At 38.7% G+C, this 21908-nt stretch overlaps 1 protein-coding gene across 1 annotated transcript in view; it reads left to right on the forward strand.

Annotated features, from left to right (window-relative positions):
* Positions 1 to 21908, forward strand: part of LOC106881251 (uncharacterized) — a 247435-nt gene that overhangs the window by 913 nt on the left and 224614 nt on the right. The gene's annotated exons all lie outside the window — the stretch shown is intronic.

Here is a 21908-nt window from a genome sequence, read left to right on the forward strand (position 1 = left end):
CTTCTGCAAAGAACAATAGAAATATATGTTGAATAACATGGTTCATCAGAATTCATTTCTAATAGCTAGAGTAGCAGATTTAGTTATATTTTAAACTATTATTACTTTTAAGTGGTGGCAAGATTGAATTTATTTCTTTGTTGCATTTTTTGTTCTGTCTGGGATCATTTTTGTTTTTGTTTCTTATTGTTCTTGTTTATATTACTATTTGTAATGTAGTGGTGTGATTTTGATGATGGTGATTTGGGAGTGTTTTTATAGTTAATGATGCTGTTGTTGCCTGTGCTAATTAATGTTTTATATTTTTTGTTTTATTTTGTTTGTTTGTTTTTTGTAATTTGTTAGCTTTCTTATTCTTCTGCATGCACACATATATGCACACACATAAATATGGAGAGATATATCTATACATATTTAAGGACATATATATCGTGGTCATATATAGACACGTATAAGATTATAAATATGTGTTACTGTGTGAGTATATATATATATATATATATATATATATATATATATATATATATATATATATAGAGAGAGAGAGAGAGAGAGAGAGAGAGAGAGAGAGAGAGAGATAAAAATGTAACATCCAGGGATTGAGGTGTAGGAAGAAAGTAGCTCCCAACAATCCATAGTAAATATAAAAAACAACTTTCAGGGAGAATAGTGATTTATTGAGCCAGAAGGTTGTGGATATTTTTCGTATTGAAGTATGATAAACTGAAAAAAGGTTTTTTTGATATTTCACGGTAGCCAACCAGCGTTGCTGTGTGTGCGAATAAGAATGCAAGAGTTACGGAATAGAGTGGATTAGATCCGGGCTACATATGTTTCATTGTGAACAGAACCTCAGAAGTAATAAATATTCAAGCAAGGCGGAAACCACAGGCTACTCATCAGGCCAAATATATATATATATATATACCAGAGTTTCTAACAAAACTGTCCGATGAACGGGAATGTGAAACTCAGAGTAACAGTCTTTTGTTATATTTCTGCTGCTTTTAAATAAAGTATATATATATATATATATATATATATCTGTATATATTGACAATTTTGTTAATTTGAAACACTTGGGGTGGAAGATGTTTCAGATATTTTTAAATGATTTTATATTTGTTCTGTTAAAAGGAGACAGATTGGTGATGAAACTTCATAAATTATTTCTGAAAGTTTCCATTTGTGATACCTCTCCCACTTGGATTTGGGATTTCAGAATTTCAGTTAAGCACACATATGTACACGTGTGCACACACATGCACACATGCTCACACATATATTTATGCATATTTGCATGAATACATAAATAAATATAAATGTATTTCATACATATGTTGCTGTTCCAAATAATTCATAATTTATATAGACTGAGAACTTTTGAATAACACCTTCCTAAGCCTAATTATGAATAAACTTGTGAATTATGTGTCTTACTATCAAGCTTGAATACATGCACGCATGTGTTTGTGTGTAGACATTCACGCACTCACACTCATATATATATATATATATATATATATATATATATATATATATATATGAGAAGACGTGAATGTATATATATATATATATGTATATATATATATATATATATATATATATATATATATATATATAGAGAGAGAGAGAGAGAGAGAGAGAAGACGTGAATTTTTTTGTCTCTCATTCACATCTAACTTCGCGTTCAAAATAATAATTTTTCTATCGTCTTGGCCTAACAGCCCTTACCGTTTGTTTTCACTGCTCTGTCTTGTTCTCACTGTCCTGTTCTTGTTTACACTTTCACCCTCTACAAAAAATTCCAAATTTAATTAATTTGTTTTTGCGGGAAGGACTGTCCCAACGAAGTCGCATATTGTCCTTGCCTTCAAAATGCGGAGTAGATGGAACAGGGACAACTGAAGAAGGGAAATATTCTTTATGTTGCATGTCTCATTTCTCTGTTTGTTTTTTTCATTGTTCGAAAAAATGTTTGTCTTCTGTCTTTGCCTTTATGTTTTCATTTCTCAATGTGTTTAACATTTTTTGTGTTGTCCTGTACCGATATATGCATGTATGTATACATATAGATGTAGGTTTGTACGTATATGTATGGATATATGCATATATTTATATATTATTTGTTATTATATATATATATATATATATATATATATATATATATATATATATATATGTATATATATATTTAGGTATAGATATAGATATATGCATATGAATGAATAACAGATATGTATTTGCAAGGATATTTAACATACTTATATGTGCTCAAATGTGGGAAGACTTTTTGCCACAGAAATTGTTTTGGGAGTAATTACTCCTCTTAGACAATGTGTGGAAACATAACAAGCTATAACTTCTGCCTGTCAGTGTTGCTACACATCCTCAGTGATGAATACTGGATCCATCTTTCATTACCGAATCAGAACAATAGTTTTGGTATATAAGAATAGCAAACAATAAATTTGCTGGCATGAGTAAAGTTTAACGATGCACAAAGCAACATTGAGTAAAATATATGCATGTACAATGACCGAGACCTTTGGAAATATGCTGTGGGTGAGAAGACTCAGCAAGCCAAGTGAGACCAAAATCCAAGGCCTCTTCCAGGGATGTACCCAGTCCACTTGCGCATAACATTCCTTCATTGGACACTAAACTCCGCTTGCAAAGACCTGTTGGGGCAAGCGAAAGTGAAATCATGATGGCACCTGTACCAGTGGAACACTAAGAGCACCGTCCGAGCGTGATCTTTGCCAGAGCAGCTGTCTGGCTTTGCGAAGACCTGTTGGGGCAAGTGAAAGCGAAATCGTGATGGCACCTGTACCAGTGGAGCACTAAGAGCACCGTCCGAGCGTGATCGTTGCCAGAGCAGCTGTCTGGCTTTGTGAAGACCTGTTGAGGCAAGTGAAATCGAAATCGAACTAAATTTGTAGAACACTAAACTTCGCTTGCGAAGACCTGTTGGGGTAAGCGAAAGCGAAATCGTGATGGCACCTGTACCAGTGGAGCACTAAGAGCACCATCCGAGCATGATCGTTGCCAGAGCAGCTGTCTGACTTCCATGCCAGTGGCACGTAAATAGCACCAGCGTGATTGTTACCAACGTCGCCTTCCTGGCACTTGTGCCTGTGGCACGTGAAAAGACATTCAAGCGAGATCGTTGCCAGTGCTGATGAACTGGCTCCTGTGCAGGTGGCACGTAAAATACACCATTTTGAGCGTGGCCATTGCCAGTACCGCCTGACTGGCCTTCGTGCCGGTGGCACATAAAAGCACCCACTACACTGTCGGAGTGGTTGGCATTAGGAAGGGCATCCAGCTGTAGAAACTCTGCCTAATCAGATTGGAGCCTGATGTAGCCACCTGGTCCACCAGTTCTCAGTCAAATCGTCCAACCCATGCTAGCATGGAAAGCGGACGTTAAACGACGATGATGATGAATGCTATTTGTCACATTCATGTATACTTGATAATGGGAGGACCTTTCATTGTGGAAATAGTATCAGAAAACATTTTTCCTCATGGGCAACATTTTTGAAAACACATAGGACATTATTGGATCATGGACATAAATACAGAAAATTATATTATACATATCTAGTCTAGTTTGGTAGTGGTTTACACTTGGACAGGCCCTGTGCATGTTAATCTTCTCCAGCAAGGTCTGTGAGGACCCATACCTTCTCCTGCTGCTGTTAAGTAGATTACTGGAACTACAGCCATCCATGACTAGTCTTGGGATGAATACTGGAATGATTTTCTATTGCCTTCTCCATGTAGGTGGAATTTGAACTCAGAATGTAGAGAGTCAAAAGATACACAATGAAGCATCTGCAATAATGTGCCAATGGTTCTGGCATTCTTCCACCCACTAGAAGAATATGAAATAAAATGTTTTGCTCGAGAACACAACACGTCAGCCAATCCAGGAATCAAACACATGATCTAGCAATTGTGAGGGTAGTACCCCAACCACTAGGCCACATACCTTCACATTATATATACCCATATATATATATATATATGTGAGTGTGTGTGTATATATATATATACACACATGCACACACACACATATGTATACATATATATATATATACGCATACATATTTGTATACATACATATACGTACAATCATAAATATGTATGTGTGTGTGTGTATATATATATATATATATGCTTGTAGTGTATGCCAGAAGCCTTGCAAATCCAATGGGGGTCTTAAAAGACATGTTAAGATCCACAATGAGCAGAACTTACCTGCAGGTATTGGTAGTTCAAATCAGAGGTGCAATCTGTGTGGGTGTTTTTTCAGAACATTGTCTGTTTTAAGAAGCCACATCAGACGCAATGAAGGGGCTAAGGTGTAGGTACAGGAGGTGGTCAAACTCTGTGTAAAGAGTAGACAACCACCATATATGCACGTATATATGTATATATATATCAGGGATGTGCTGCCTAGGTAGGCAAGGTAGGCAGTGCCTACCTTGAATAAAATATTTCAATAGAAACATTTTCCTCTCATGGCAAAATATGCACCTAATTCAATAAATTTATGAAGGTTAGTCTCATTACTATGCATAAAATGCAAAATGTTTTTTTTTTTGTAAGTAGGCATAATTCGTCCCTGCTTTTCAATCTCAGTATTTAAGCCATGCATAGTACTACTGTAGTACACGTGCTGAGTACATTTCTACAACACCGTTTTCTTTACATGCTATAAAGGCAAAACTAGATCTGCCTTCCATTCATTCGTGCAACCTATGTTTCGCTTATTTTTTGTTTTACAACATAAAGGTTGCCAGCTGCCTACCCTGAGTAATTACTGATGGTACATGCCTGGTACGTATACCCACGCATATAATTTTACCTTGCAATATCCTTTTCACATTATAACCCTGAGGCATTTTCTTTCTTGTTTCTGTAATATCCCCTTATTCATCATCTTTATCACAATAATAATGAAATCATAATTAAGCAGTAGATTTGCAGTATTGTCAGAGCATCAAAGAAAATGCTTTGCACATTTGTTTCACTTCACTACTCTGAGTTCAAACCCTGTTACAGTCAATTTTGCCTCTCATCCTTCTAGGATCAATAAGATAATGTAGGAATCAAGTACAGGGAACAATTTAACCAATTCACTTCTCCCCTAAATTTCAGATATTGTGCCTGTTTTAGAAACAATTAATATTCCACTACTTTTTTCTGTGTTACTAAGTTCTGCAAATATGTATTTACACTGACAATATTGCTATTTTCTATATATTATATATCTGTACAATTCCTCCCATATATTTTTATGTAATCCCTTTTTTTATCATTCCCAAAGCAACTATTATTATGGGGACTGTTTCTGTTTTCAACGCCTACATTCTCTATTTCTGGGGTTTATATTTGGATTATTTTTCTATTTCTTCCAACTTATATGCCGATTTCTATAGAAATTGATACATCATTTCCTTTTCCTTGATGGCCTTTGACAATACTGTTGAGGTGATTTACCTTTGACTTACCTTAATCTCCTTGTCTCAGTGAATTGGCATATTCCACAGTAAGGTCACTTTGCCATTTTCTGAGGTCTTTTGTAGTATGTTTCTGTCACTTCTCTTCTGCAGATATTACATAATTCTGACATAGTTTGCTGTGTAGGAAACTGCCAACCCTGTTGCTCCTGTTTATATATTCCGTTTTGGTTAGGACTGGACAGCTGGAAATTATGTGATTGATTATTTCTTTACAGTCTCTACATATATTCTCCAGTTAGTTTATGTACATTACTTCATTAAGTTTTTGGAGATTGCTGGTGAAAAGGCTGTGGTCTTGAATTACAATCAAAACTCTGAGTCCTGAGTTTTTTTTTAGTTTTTTGTTTGTTTGTTTGTTTTTTTATCAAATGTTGTAATCTTTCTTTAGCCTGTTCTGCTTTGCCTAAACAGATTCAGTAATGGCCATGTAGGAGCTTTTCTTACATTAATTTCACATGACATTTTATAGTTTTGTTTTTATCAATTTATTTTTTCTTAATTTTTGTAATTGTTTCTCCCTCTTTCTCTTAGATTTCTTATACTTCAATTTCATTTTATATTTGTTAGATTCCCTTAAGACAGAAAATGACTTTTTCTCTTTTGTTCATATTTTGTAACTATTTCTAATAGTTTCTTTCCATTATTTTTTACAAAATAATTTTGTAGTTCTACAGAAGATATTTTACAATAGATTTCTAATTGCAGAGGTTGCTCTAGTTATTGTTTCTGTTAGTAGCTTTTTATTATGTTATCACAACCATATTGCTGCTTTTATTGTTGATTAGCCAGAGGTTTAATAAACATATGAAGAAAGGTATTCTAACCATGACCATATTTAGTTATTTTCCGAAGTCTATGACCTTACAACTTTGGTTTATTGTATCCTCTATATAGGCGTAGGAGTGGCTGTGTGGTAAGTAGCTTGCTTACTAACCACACGGTTCCGGGTTCAGTCCTACTGCATGGCACCTTGGGCAAGTGCCTTCTATTATAGCCTTGGGCCAACCAAAGCCTTGTGAGTGGATTTAGTAGACGGAAACTGAAAGAAGCCCGTCGTATATATGTATATATGTGTGTGTGTGTGTGTGTGTGTGTGTGTATGTCTGTGTGTCTGTGTTTGTCCCCCCCCCCAACATCGCTTGACAACCGATGCTGGTGTGTTTACGTCCCTGTAACTTAGCGGTTCGGCAAAAGTGACCGATGGAATAAGTACTAGGCTTACAAAGAATAAGTCCTGGAGTCGATTTGCTTGACTAAAGGCGGTGCTCCAGCATGGCCACAGTCAAATGACTGAAACAAGTAAAAGAGTAAAAGAGTATAATTATACCTGATCTGGCTTCAAAAGTATGGTCAGTCTTTAAGGAAAAGTCCCATAAGATTCTGTAATCCTCATTCTCGGTCACTGTCTATGGTTTGTGTTCATGCTACTTTTTTTGTTATTTCAAAGCCACACACTCAGCTAATATCCCAATGCACTCATTTACCTACACAGCCATTACCTCTGCACTTATTCTTCTTTTGTGCTAGCTTAATGCACTCACTCAAGAGATGATTGATACTTTTGTCTCTTTTCTGGCAGATTCTACATTTGCAGTCTGACTGATTTTTTTGATCTTTGCCTTTCATTCATCCTAATGGCGTGTTCCTGAGTGACTATAATTAGAACTTCAGTCTCTTGTTTCAAGTTCCCTCCATCAGCCATAGCCTTACTTCCAGCAACCTTGGTTTGGTTATATTAATTAGCCATGTAATTCCATTTCTGTCCATCTGCTTACTCTGTTATTCTTCCTTCACTTTTTTTAATTCTTCCACTCAGTAACTTTTTAGGCATTTCTTGCTGCCAATAGTACTCTTTCTTCACTCTACACAATATTTCAACCCCAATAGCACAGTACTAATGGTGTCTTATCTTCTGCCACCATCTTTTCTTGGTAGGTAGAATCTGTCACTATTACTTTTATGGTGATGTGTATTGTGCATTAGGAGGTGCAATGACCCAGTAGTTAGGGCAGTGGACTCGCGGTCATAGGATCGCGGTTTTGATTCCCAGACCGGGCATTGTGAATGTTTATTGAGCGAAAACACCTAAAGCTCCATGAGGCACCAGCAGTGGATGGTGGTGAACCCTGCTGTACTCTTTCACCACAACTTTCTCTCACTCTTACTTCCTGTTTCTGTTGTGCCTGTAATTCAAAGGGTCACACGATGTCATGCTGAATATCCCCGAGAACTACGTTACGGGTACACATGTCTGTGGAGTGCTCAGCCACTTGCACGTTAATTTCACGGGCAGGCTGTTCCGTTAATCGGATCAACTGGAACCCTCATCATCGTAAGCGATGGAGTGCCAACAACAACATTGTGCATTATGAGCAGCTCTCTAGTTTTATCTTAGTCCTTTAACTTGACCTTCATCTATTTCAGAAAGAGAGCAGTATACCTTAATACTGGCATGGCCCATATATCTATTGTTTTAATGATAATTTCACCATTTAATTTGTTTCAAGCACCTTCCTAATTCTCCTCTTGTGCTCTTGCATTCTTTAGAGATATTCTCTCTCATATCTCCTCCAGTGGAACGTAAAAAGCACCATCTGAACATGGCTGATACCAGTGCCCCTGACTGGCTCCTGTGCTGGTGGCACATAAAAAGCATTATCCAAACATGACCGATGCCAGAGCTGCTTGACTGGCTCCCGTGCCAGTGGAACATAAAACGTGCCATATGAACATGGCCAATACCAGTGTCTCCTGACTGGCTCCTGTGCTGGTGGCACATAAAAAGCACCCACTACACTCTCAGAGTGGTTGGCATCAGGAAGGGCATCCAGCTGTAGAAACATTGCCAGATCAGATTGGAGCCTGGTGCAGCTGCTGGCTTTCCAGTCCTCAATCAAGCTATTCAACCCATGCCAGCATGGAAAACAGACGTTAAATGATGATGATGATGATGATATCTCCATCTATTACCCTATCTTACAGCACTCCTAGGTATTTGTATTCCACATTAATCCACGTTGACCTAAATAAGTTGACTTGTAATTTTATGTCATCTGAGTTTTTCTTCCAGCCACCTCATAATTAATACTGTACTCCAAACTGCATCCCAGTAGCCTTGCAGAACACACTATTTGGATCAGAGAATCCAAGTCTTTCTTACTTTTTGTATATAGTTTGAGGTCATCCATAAAAAGCATGTGATTTATTTTCACCTTGATTTTGATAAAATTATAGGCAGGCCAGGATTTCTCAGTATACTTGTCAGAGCAAGGCTCCCTAGAAAATGCCCCTGTATATTTTTACATTTCCTAGTGATTCATTTATATATGACAATTCTACTTCCCACACTCTCTCTGCTTCTTTGAAAAGCTATTTGTCTTATTAACTCCAAGTGTTTTCAGGCACTCGAAGAGCTAGCAGTGTGGAATGTTGTTGTAAGCCTTCCTGTAATTTATCTAGCCAACAGCTAAACTCTTCTTTTTTACTTGTATTTCATCCAGTATCCTACTATCTATATACAGCAGATCAGCAGTTATTATCATTATCATCCCATGATGTCCAGATGGAGGTAAAACAAGAATAAATCCTTGCCCCCTTTACTGTTTAACATTTACCTGGTGGCTGTAACCCTTCTTTCCAGTTCACTGAAGAAGACAGAATTCATATAATGGCAGCATCTTTAACACTCACTGCCTGAAAACCAAATCAAAAATCACTCTCAAATGTACAGGATCAGTTTGCTGATGATTCAACTGTACCAGCTCATATCTTCACTTCTTTTCAGCATATGCTGATTTCAATGAAGACTTCTGATTCTCAGCTCAGTCTGCGAGTAAATCATAAAAAAACTGATGTACTCCAATTATCTACCCCCTGTTCTCCCCCCCCCCTCACTTCAGCCTGTCCTTATTGATGATGATCCTCTACTGCAGGCAGAATCAAACTGCTACCTTGGAAGCACAATCTCTAACACTGGACTCCTTGATGAGGAGATACTCTGTCAGATCAACTTGACCACTAGAAAAATTTCGATTTATTGAGCTATTTGTGTACCCACCCTCTTTTATGAGTCAGAGGATCAATGTCTTGGATCAACATTGTCATTACCTTTGATGGGCTGTCATGAGTAAGTAAGCAAGCAAGCATCATTATCATCCTTATTATTATTATTATTATTATTATTATTATTATTATCATTGAAGCCAGCAAGCTGGCAGAAACGTTAGCATGCTGGGAAAAATACTTTGCGGCAATTAATACATCTTTACATTCTAAGTTCAAATTCCTCTGAGGTCAACTTTGCCGATGCTGTCAGTAAGGTGAGGGTTGGCAATGAGAACAGTGAAGAATTCCGGGTAGAGGTAGGGGTCCACCAAGGTTCAGTCCTCATCCCCCTCCTATTTATCATAGTCCTCCAGGCAATAACAAAGGAATTCAAGACAGGCTGCCCCTGGGAGCTCCTATATGCTGATGACCTTGCTCTAATTGCTGAATCACTATCAGAACTTGTCTTCGATATTATTCAGGCAAGCCTTCTTTGCCTTTTATTTGAGGTTTTTTGCATCAGTGATAGGTTTGTCACTATCTGGATCTCTTTGGTCTTTCTAATTGTTACTTTCTAAATCAGGAAAAGCAATGGTAGGTCTGTCAGTATTTAGGTGTCTGTGGTCATCATTGTTAACTTGTAGGCCATGAGACTTTTTAAATTTCTGACTAAGCTTCATGAACGGAGCTTGCTTTGAATCTTCATACTTCAGTGCAATTCATAAGAGCACATCACTTGTTGTATTAAGGTACATTTTCAGGCCTATTATTGCTGATTTGAAGGTTTGTTTGAGCTGTATCAGGCCTCTTCCACCTATTTTTCTTGGGAGATAAAACATGTCTACATCTGATTTTATTATTATTATTATTATTATTATTATTAAAGTGAAGGTAGCGAGCTGGTAGAATTGTTAGCATGCTGAGTAAAATACTTAGTAGCATTTCATCCATCTTTACAATCGAAGTTCAAATTCCTCTAAGGTCAACTTTGCCTTTTATGCTTTCAGGGTTTATGAAATATGTACCAGTAGAGCACTGGGGTTAATGTAATCAACTTACCCCTCCCCTAAAATTTCTGGCCTTGTGCCAAAACTTGAAACCATTCTTACATTCTTAGCATTATTAAAGGCAGTGAACAGGCAGAATAGTTACCATATAAGACAAAATGTTTAGTGGCTTCTGGGGTCGACTGAATTCATGTGCTTCTGGTGTCAACTTTGTCTTCTGTCCCTTTTGGGTTGTCGATAAAACAGGTACTAGATGAGCACTGTTGTCAACGTAATCGATTTATTGACCACCCTGAAATGGCTGGTCTTGTGCCAAAATTTGAAATTATTATTATTAAGGAGGTGAGCTGGCAGAAACATTAGCTCAACAAACAAAATGCAGTCTGAACTCAGATTTTGCTGAGATCAACTTTGCCATTCATCCTTCATAGTCAATGAAATAAGTACCTGTCAAGGACTGGGGTCAATGAAATCAACTAACCCTCCTCCCTCAAATTTCAGGCTTTGTGTCTATAACAGAAAATATTATTTAGGGCCAAACCACCACCATAAATATTAACAACAACAATAATAATAATACTCCGCATGGAATTACATGGTCAGTTCTACCATGAAACTAACAACTTAAAAGACTAGAAAGCATCATGAAGGTGGCTCAGCAAGGGTGACCTAAAAAAGAAGACTGAAAGCCTTATTATCTCTACCCAGGATCAGACACCGAATACCAACTCAGTGAACAGGGATATGTACCACATAAGTACAATGAGCCTCTGCAGAATGTGTTGTTGATGTATGGCTGTGTAGTCAATGGCACTAGAGAGCATAAAGATTTAAAAAATCATGGCCTCTGTCTTTCTTCCTCTCCATTACCTTGAAATATAGTGTTAATCTCTGACATATATTCTGAAAAAATCTAGGCCAGCTTATCAACTTACTTATACCAGGATGAAAATATGTCACCTGCTGTATATGAATAACTTCAACCTATACATATCAAATGCAAAAAACCTGGATTCTCTAATCCAAACAGTAAGAAAATTTAGCAAAGATATTGGTATGCAGTTTAGGGCAGATAAGTGTGCAGGTTTAATTACTATCAAGGTCAATAAATTAAACTGAAAGTATAAAGATCCCCCAAGATGACATCATTAGATTGCTGGAAGATAATGAATGATACAAGTATCTAAGGGTGCTACAGGACGATGAGGTACTAGAAAGAGAAATGAGAGAGGAAGTCTCTAAAGAGTACAAAAGAAAGATTAAGAAGTTGCATGAAACAAAAGTAAATGGAGTGAATGTTATCCAAGCAATCACTACATGGGTTATGCTAGTACTGAAACACTCTGCTCCTTTTATAAAGTGGACACACACAGAGTTACAGAAATTAAACAAAACTATGAAGCTGCTCTCAATGCACAACATGCACTGCCCTAAAAGTAATAACAAAAGACTCTAGTTACCAAGAAATGAAGAAAGTAGTTTATTAAATGCAGACGATACCATCAGTACTGCAATGTTAGGTTTGTGAGTAGTGATGAAAGAATACTGTCAGCAGTAGGAAATTTACAGAACAAACGTCAGTGAAACAGTAAGACATTTCATGAACAGAAGGAAGAACAACTTTTGATGTGGGAAGTAAAGAATGCTGGCTGTGGTTGACAAGAGGAAACCTGAAATAAGAAATCGAATCACTAATTATAGCCACCCAGGAATATGCCATTACAATGAACTTGATAAAGACTAAAATGAATAAAACTATGTCAGAGATCAAGTGCAGAATATATAGGAAAGGAGATGAAAGTATCAACCATCTAGCAGTAAGATAAAATATAAAGTGTGTAAGTGCAGGCGTAACTATGCTGGTAAAAGAGTGCATTGGAATGTTAGCATGATAGTTAATGATTGTTACAAGATTTTATGCAATTTCTCTATAGGCACTATTGAAGCAACAAGGTCAGATATGATAGTTGAGGACAAAGAGATAAATGGTGTAAGATCGTAGATTTTAGAATATCATGGAAATTGAGTTGATATCAACGAATATAAGAGAATTGAGGAATATCAGGGCCCAAATATTGTGCTTCCTGTGGTAATTGGTGCACTTGACGCAACACCCAAATTGCTCCCTACAAGGCTGAAGAATAATGAGATTGGGTACCGCATTGTTGACCTAAAGGGAAGCACCATCCTGTATTCTGCAAGAGCCCTCAGAAAGATTCTTGAAATTTGAGATTTGTTACCACCAAATCTCACAGTGTAATATTTTTGAACAACAACAGCAACAACAATTAATTCTTTTATTAGCCACAAGGGCTCACATAAAACAAAAGAGCAAGAGCCCTTCTCCTTAAATTCCCTCTTTACAGGTACACGCTCAGAATTGGTCCTTTCACACTGGTCATTTTCCAACACTCACCCACCTTTCAACAAACTTGCTAGAAAGCAACACTTCCCTCTCCACCCTCAACTTCCTTTTCAAGTGAAACTTGAAAAACTTGATGAGGGCTTGCCAAAAGAGGAAAGCATCTGCTTTTGTCCCTTTCAAATGGGTCCCCCATACTACTACCTCTTTCAGTACAACCACTAGACAAATAAAACTGCCTGCCCCTCTCGGGCCAAAACAAGGGGGCGGGGCAATCTTCATAATGGATTCAGCTGGTAGCCGGATCCATTCTAATGCGACAGCAGGTGTTCGGCATAAACCCATAGGTCAGCAATACTTGGGCCCTGAACTAGGGCATGCAGAACAGTTTCATCCTTCTGGGCATATCTAGAGCAGGTCCAGCTGACGGCACTTCCGTGTCTGTAAAGTTTATCTCGAATAGGCGGCACTTCGTGACAGCACTGCCAGGCAAGGAAGGGATTTCTGGAAGTTATCCATAGGCCCAGTCCCAAAAGTTATCCGAAACAGACCGGTTAGTTGATCTTCATTGACACCTAGAGTTTCTCCGAGAACGTTGTCACACTTTCCCTGCACTAGCCCTCTATAGAACGCTAGAGTGGAACTACTACTGACCACATTTCCCACCTGGCAGAGGGCTGTGAGTGCTTGACAGCACTTGAGGTGCCAAGAGCTCCTCCTCGGTCTATACCTAATCCAGGTTTGAAGCTCAGTCAAAGAAACAATATTTGGAAAAGTGTACCTGACAAATGGTGACCACACCTGCTCACTGTCAAGGAAACGCTGGAGATGCTGCAACCTCAGCACATGTCTGTGCATCAGTAACCATGGCATGCCCAAGTCTCCATTCAGCGGCTATTGACAGCAGATGGAGCGCGTGACCAGTGGAAAGCGCCTCTTCCACAGAAAGCGGAAGAGTAAGCACACCAGTTTGGCCAACCAGCAAACGGTAAAGCAGTAATAGATGATGGATGCAATGTACGCATTTGTCACCTCCGCTCGACCTTTCAGAGACAGCTTCCTCTCGACCCACTTCTGAGTGACATTGGCTACCCTGCTCGTCACCTCGTTCCAGTTTTTCTGCACCTGGAGGTCTGGACCAAACCAGACTCTAAGCAATTTAACCTGACCGTCTGTCTAGCGCCCCACGACGTTGATGAATGACGTGGACTTTCCTCTCCAAGTACCGAGTTGCAAACTCACTAACATTTTCGCGTTAATTTTTTCTCCTGTCACCGGTTCATATTTTTTTAGTGTGTTGCCAATTAGATCTACATGCCTGTGGCTTGACACTATGACGGTGACATCGCCAGCGTAGGCAGACACACTTCTCCCACATCCTAGATCCCGCAGAACACCCCTCAAAGTCTTCCAACTCCCGCAGTAATGGAACAGTACATACAGAAGGGAGGAGAAAGGGAACTCTTGATGGACCGAACGCAAGATGCTGAAAGGCTCCGACAGGTGACCATTCACCCGGACAACCGAGCAGATGCCGCTGTACAAAGCAGCGATCCAATCGCGGAAAACTGGACCAAAACCGGCTGCCTTGAGGATAGCTGCCAAGTATTGATGGTCGACCCTATCCGTCTTACTATTCGTTCCGAACAGTCGAGCAAAGTGCTGCTGAAAAGCCGCACACATCTGTTTCGGTTCGAACACCTTGCATCCGTTTTGATCCACCAAATACCGAATGGTGGCTTTATTTCCACTTTCCGCCTCCGCTACGCGGGAGCATCGTAACGTTTCGTTCTCTCCCCGCTTAGTGAACGTACCTTAGCTTTGACAACGCAACCTTCGTGTTTGCGTTGAAAAATTGGTCGAGGGCCAACTTCGCTGCCAACACGCCGGTTACGATGTCTGTTCTAAGCGGCTCTTCTGACTTTCTAACTAAATCTCCCTCTATTCTATTTCGTTCTATCCCTAATACCTTGCTAAACCTAAGTGATTCTACTCTTATTGCTCTTTTAAGAGCAAACCACCAGCTGTTGTTGACGATTGCCCCCACTCAACGTCCGCTTAACTAATTCGCTAATTCGGTCTCTGTAAGCTTGTCACGCCGGTAACGATGTGTTCAGCCCACGTGTGTAACCGACCATGTAAAACTGTGAACACCTTATGCTAGCCTTGTTCGCTGGCCTACAAAATGTCCTACCTAAATACGATCTAGATAGTCCGATGCAGTTTGTCCAAGTCCATACTGGCACATTCGAGTAATCTAGTAGTTACCTGTCGGGCAATTGAAAACGTCTGAGCAGGTTTTTGAGGCTTTTCACACCACTATCAGATATTCCCACGCAATCGCAATCAAAACGTCCATCTAAGACAGCGTTCCAATCTCCTACTAACACTAAAGTCCGAGGCGTTTCCAGGAAAACCTCCAGACGCTTGAAGTAATCAGACCACCCTGACCCTGTTGGAGCATAGGCAGCCACCATTCTGAAAGCACCGCTGTCACTGCTGTTCAAATCTAGGACCCCAACTTACCTTCTGGATCCAGGAAGACTGCCTTTATTTTTCTATTCCAGACCCTTCCGGAAAAGCACTGAAGTACCACCACTGCTCCTTCCCGGCCGACACAGAAATAGAAAAATCTCGTATCCACCGAAAAAGGTGATGAGGTCTCGTGAGTCGGATAATGGCTGAAACATCTACACTAAGGCACCTCAAGTCATTTAAATAGTGACCTTGTTTCCAAGGCGACTCGAGGCCCCTCTCATTTATACAACCTATTTTGAGCATCAGCATGTTAAAATGAATTTAGGATGGAAAAGATCTCTACTTACCACTGTTGTCTAGCAGGGCTGTTCTCCTGGTCTTTGGTGTGGGCGTTTCTACGAGGCTTTTTTTCTGTTGGAAAGACTCAGTAGCATTTGGGAAGTTGCTTTTCAATGTGGTCTATTTGTTTTTAGTGAGTTTTGCACTTTGTATGTGTGATGGTGGTGCATTGTGAGTAGAGAAGACAAAGTCTGTTAATGTTGTGTTTGTATTGTCACGTAGATACGTTATTAGGTCTATGTCATTTGTGTTGATGGCAGTGAGGTTGATTGTGTTTGTGGTGTCTGTTTGTATTGTACACTGTGTTGGTGTTTGATGTGGTAGTGCTGGTGGAGGTGGTGTTGCTGTTATTGGTTGCTGCGTGTGGTTGTTGCTGCTCATGGGAAGTTCCTCCTGTTTGCGCATACCCCTTTTTTCTTCTATTGTCTTTTTCTTTATTTATTATTTGGGGGAGGAAGGGAGGACAGTCTACCACTCCCCTTCTCGACCTCAGAACTCGAACAGTCTGAGTTGTTTGAGTCGAGAAGGGGGATTTTTTCTCTGGGACTAGGTTTTGTTCTGGTTCATCTGTTGCTGCTGCTACTGCTGTAGTAGCTGTTGATGGTGGTGTTACTGCTACTGGTACTCTGGCTGGTGGTGGTATTCCGGCTGGTGTTTTTGTTGTTGGTGATTCCTTAGCGACGGCTGGAGGCGGCGTCGCTGTTGCTGCTGGTGATGGTGTTTGGGATGGTTTCTACTGCTATTGTACTGGAGGTGCCCCCATTTCCGGTGTCGGTTGTAGGGTCTGACGCATCTTCTTATACTTGAGACACTCGACCTTGAGGTGCTAATCGTTTCCACAAAAGTAGCACCTCGGCCTCCTGCTCTCCACAGTCACGTGTAGTCTCGTGCCGTTCGGTAAGTTTATAGAGCCAGGGATAGAATTTAGGGCCTCTTGTTCAATTTGAACAAGAAGCTCCAACCCCTGACCCTTTCAATTTTGTTGGTGCAATTTATGTATCTCCAGTATTGTGATGGTATCCTCTATACCAGAGAGGATAGCCGCCACCAGCCAACATATTTATTTCATGGGGCACCTCCTCAATTTTAATTTTGGTAACGCGCCGACCAACATATATCGGCACGAGTATAAGATCTTCCGAAAATTGTGGCATTGTGGAATGCTTTCGTGCTTCTTCTTTTGTTGCAAAGCGCACTTCTACAGTGCTGAACCGTTTTCCACGTGTCACATATGTTTTATTCTTACAAATTGCTTTCAGAATTAGTTCCAGTTGTTGTTCTGCTGCTCGTTCCAGTGTTTTTTTATATATATATATATACATTTGTACGTTATTGTTTTTCTGTTTGTATCCATAATAATTTCTTGTAGGGTATTTAGTAGACATTATTGCCTTGCCTCACTAATAGCCTCTTTGAATTTTTAAAAATTCTCTAATGTAACGTTTATCGTTTCTCTTGTTTGTTTCGGGGCGGAAGCGAAACCGTGTGTGTTGGATTTGTCATTTGCGTTTGTGCATGCATTTTCTTCGTTGTTTTTCTGGTTCATAGCAGTGGTGGTGTTGGAAGTGTTTTCTTTCTTCTTTTTTTTTTTTACCCTTTTCCATGTTAATGATGGTAGTGGTGTTCATGTTGTGAAGAGGGAGAAAATCAACAGCGTATTGGCTGCTACAACAGCCACTGCCACCTCCCTCGACACAGGAAGCCATCTTGTTTTTCGTTCGACGAAAAACAAAAATATATTTTTTTAACGGACAAAATGTCCAAAATTCGACTCTAAAAGGAGGGGGCCTTTTAACAAAAGAACCCCTTAACAATTAACAAAAGAAGCAAACGAGCATCAATCTTCAAAAATTTCAACACAAACAACAACACAGAAGCTCAGAACAACACAGAGCTCAGAAAAAAGGCATCTTACCTCGCCGACAACAATAATAATAGCAACAAAAATAATAATCATCTCTCCATTGTTCTCAAGGGCTCAAAGAGATACAAGAATATGAAACTGTTTCTAGGGGTACAAAGGAAAGTAGAGCGTAAAAACAAGCTTACAAATATGAAAGGGGGTGACTAATAGTGGCCATGCAATATATGAATGGACATAATAAAATTTATAGTACATACCTTTCACGAAAAGGTTTTTAAAATACGATAAAAAACAAAATATAATTTTTTTCTACTCTAGGCACAAGGCCCGAAATTTTGGGGAGAGGGCTAGTCGATTAGATCGACCCTAATACGCAACTAGTACTTAATTTATCGACCCCGAAAGGACGAAAGGCAAAGTTGACCTCGGTGGAATTTGAATTCAGAACGTAAAGACATGCGAAATACCGCCAAGCACTTCGCCCGGCGTGCTAAGAAACAAGATATAATTAAAAGAATAAAACATGACAAGTTACTAGCTAGATTGGATATCAGCACACCACTCCCTACTCATTAACCATTTCTCGAATTGTGTACAAATGCAACCCAATGTACTTGTAACCGACACATTTGATGTTGTAAAACTACATCTTCAGAGTATACTCTTTTGTTGTTAGGTTTTATTTTTATTTTTATGAATAATCTGTCATTTGCATGTTCATTATATTCTTGACCTAACTGTTTTTTCTGTCATTTTAATTTCTTTGAAAGTTGAAATGGCATCACAGACGCATAATTTTGTCAATTAATTGTTTGATTTTGAATAATGGTAAATCTAAGCTTTTCATTTTTTTATTTCTTATTTTCCTAAGAAAGCGTTTCATTGTTGTTTTAAAGAAACTGCTCCACCTCACCTGTTTTCATTATTTTATATTGTTCTCTTTTTTGAGAAATTTTCCTTATCTTTTGTGTTTCTCCAACCATCTATAGGTTTTTTGCTGCAACTATTTTGATCTATCGAAATTGAACGGGGCCCCACTTATGTCCGGTTACTTACACACACACACACTCTCTCTCACTCACTATGATATATCATATGGGATGGAGGTTATTATATATATATAGGTCTGTTCAGGATGGCACATGTTTGCCCATTACCAATTAGATAATCGATGTGGGACAACGTACGATGGTCTGGCAGTGAAATATAGCAAAAAGTGATGTGGGCGTTTGCCACTTCTGTTCGACCGTTTAGGGATAGCTTTCTGTTGGCCCATTCCTTGGTGAAACTGGTCACTCTCATCCCCTCATTCTAGTTCTTCTTCACCTGGAGATTCGGACCAAACCAAATCAAGAGTAATTTAACTGATCTTTCCAGCTCTTGACAACGCTGATGGACAACATAAACCAGCTTCTCTAGGCACCGAGCTGCAGGTCCACTGACTTTCCTTGGTTGATATTTTGCTCTTGTAACCACCTTTTAGTCTTTTAGAAGAGTGCCGATCACCTTGATGTACTTGCTAATAATTGTTTCTGATTCGGCACGAGGCCAATAATTTTGAGAGGAGGAGTTAGTCAATACCACTGTCCCCAGAGCTTGACTGTTCTTTATGTTATCAACCTTGAAAGGATGAAAGGCAAAGTCGACCTCGGTAGGAATCGAACTCAGAACGTTGTAAGTCATAAGAAATAGTGCAAGGCATTTCGTCTAATACTCTAACCATCCTGCCAATCCACTAATGGTTCCTAATTCATGCATAAGGCTAACAATTTTGACCCCAGTACTTGACTAGTGCTTTATTTTATCTACCCTGGAACAATAAAAGGCAAACTTTCCTCTTTAAAATCAACGTCAAAAGAGGAGTTAGTCAATTACGCCGACTTCAGTTTTTAACTTGTACTTTATTTTATTGACTCTGAAAAGATCAAAGGCAAAGTTGATCGGTGGGTTTTGAACTCAGAATATAAAAGCTGTAACTAAATGCTGCAAGTATTTTGACCGATGTATCTTGTGCATTCTAGATTAAAATTTTCACTGAGGCAGTTTTGTTTCCATTTTTTTCTGAGTCTACAAAATAAGTACCAGTATTATCCTTGAAAGATATTACACTTTTCCTCTACTGATTTAAAAGCTAAAGTGAATGTTCGAGTCCACAAACGAATAGGGGAGTGCTGTAATCAACTAAATATAATCAATAACAGTAATTAGATGACAGGATCTTATCTTACTCTTCTAATGTCACTTGAAGAATGAGAGAAAAAAGTCAATGCTGATAAGATTTGTACCTGAAGCATACCAGGACAAAGGTGCTTCATTCAACACTCGACTACAGTTGCATTTCATTTAGCACGATCATTTGTATGTTCATACAAGAATAATTATGACCATCACTATATCATGTCATACTCAGCAGCCAAATCCCCCTTAAGTAACATCCTACCAGTTTAGAAAAGATCACATTTGCTAACGTGGCTCTGACTGGTTTTAACTCATAAAAATAAAGATAGAATGGTCACAGAGTTCCTTTCACCACAAATATGTCCCACTGGGACTAACCTAGAACAAAAAAAAAGAAAAACACAACTACAGCTGAAAAAGTAGATATGTGGACAGTGCTAGTCATTTGGCTGTCAACCTATGTGTAATAACATTTTTTCAATGAGAGCTAACCTGGGGCTACTCAACAAGAACCACTATTTCACAAAATTATCATAGTCAATTATAATTTGCAACTCTATATTATATTCACCATCTCCATCTCTATTACAATTTTGTAACACCTTTACCACTACTAACATTTACATATCATCGCTACTATTTTTGATACACTCTACTCTGGAGACATCCAAGTACCGATTCCAATAGAATTCCGATATCACAACCATCATTATATTGCTACCGAGTTTTATAAACTTTGAGCATTGTCAATTATCACCAACAAACATCCCAGTATCCAGATGCACAAGGAGTTTCCTCAACCAACTAGAAATTGTAGCCGTTTCCCCCTCAAATCACATCTTACTGTCTGGGAAAATGTAAAGGATACATTGGATGACGTGACCTGAAAAATACTACGCCAAAAAAAAAATTGAAAGAAGTGGGATAGTCATGGTGGCAATGCCATTTATTAAAGTCTGTTTGATCAAAGCTGACCATGAGTTAAATAATAACAGCAACAAATACCACGATCGTCATACATATATTCCAATTATACCAATCACCACTCCTATGACAATTATATCACCACTAGCTTCACCTAGAACTACCATTCTTTTATTATCACGTCATATTGCCTTTGAAACCATACTTGTTCGCACCCACAATTATGTATCTACTAGACATCTGTTGATACATACAGCATTATACAACATACATTTGCATATAAACAGACACACAGTGCTTGTATATATACACATCGACAGTGAGAGTCATGCACAGATGCACATTTACACAAACACATGCGCAAGCATTGAAGAGAAAGAGATTGAAAGAGAAAGAGATAAAATGACAGAGAAAGGAGAGGAGAGAAGAATTGATGAAAAGTGAAGTGGGAAAGTGTGAGAGAGAGAAGGGGGATTGAATCATAGAGTGAAAGTTCATGAAAAATAGAAAAAGTGACAGAAAGAAAGAGAGAGAGAGAGAGAGAGAGAGAGAGAGAGAGAGAGAGAGAGAGGGGGTAAAATAAGAAGAGAATGAAAATATAAGATAGCATGAGAAAGTTAAGAAATATGAGACACACACACACACAAATTAATGAGAGAAGAAGGGATAATTAGAAAGAAAGAAAGAAACGGAGAAAAGACAGAAAAAATGGTAATAAGGAGAGAATGAGGGGGAGGGAGAGAGAGAGACAGACAGACAGACAAAAACAGAGAAGGGAGAACAATAAGAAGAGACAGATAAAGTTTGGAAGAAAAAGGATAAAAAATATAAAGCAACAGAAAGTGAGAGACTGACAGGTTAACTCAGAGAGTAAAAGAGAGAGAGAGAGAGAGAGGGAGAAAGAAAGAAAGAAAGAAAGAAACAAAGAAACAAAGAAACAAAGAGAGCAATAGAGAGAGAAAGGAAATCAGAAAAAGATAAATGAATAGCGATAGAAAAAAGAGTGGTAAAGTTAGAAAGAGAATTAAGGAGAGATATGGAAAAATGAGAGCGACAAAGAGGAGAACGACAGAGAAAGATAGACAAAAACATCAAGTGCGTGATAGGAGAGAGAGAGAAGATATAGTAGTAGTTGAGAAATAGAATGAAATAGTGGTAAATAGTGATAGAAAGAGAAA

The sequence above is a fragment of the Octopus bimaculoides genome, chromosome 4 (assembly GCF_046866305.1).
Source record: "Octopus bimaculoides isolate indiv1 chromosome 4, ASM4686630v1, whole genome shotgun sequence".
NCBI classification, from domain to species: Eukaryota; Metazoa; Mollusca; class Cephalopoda; order Octopoda; family Octopodidae; genus Octopus; species Octopus bimaculoides.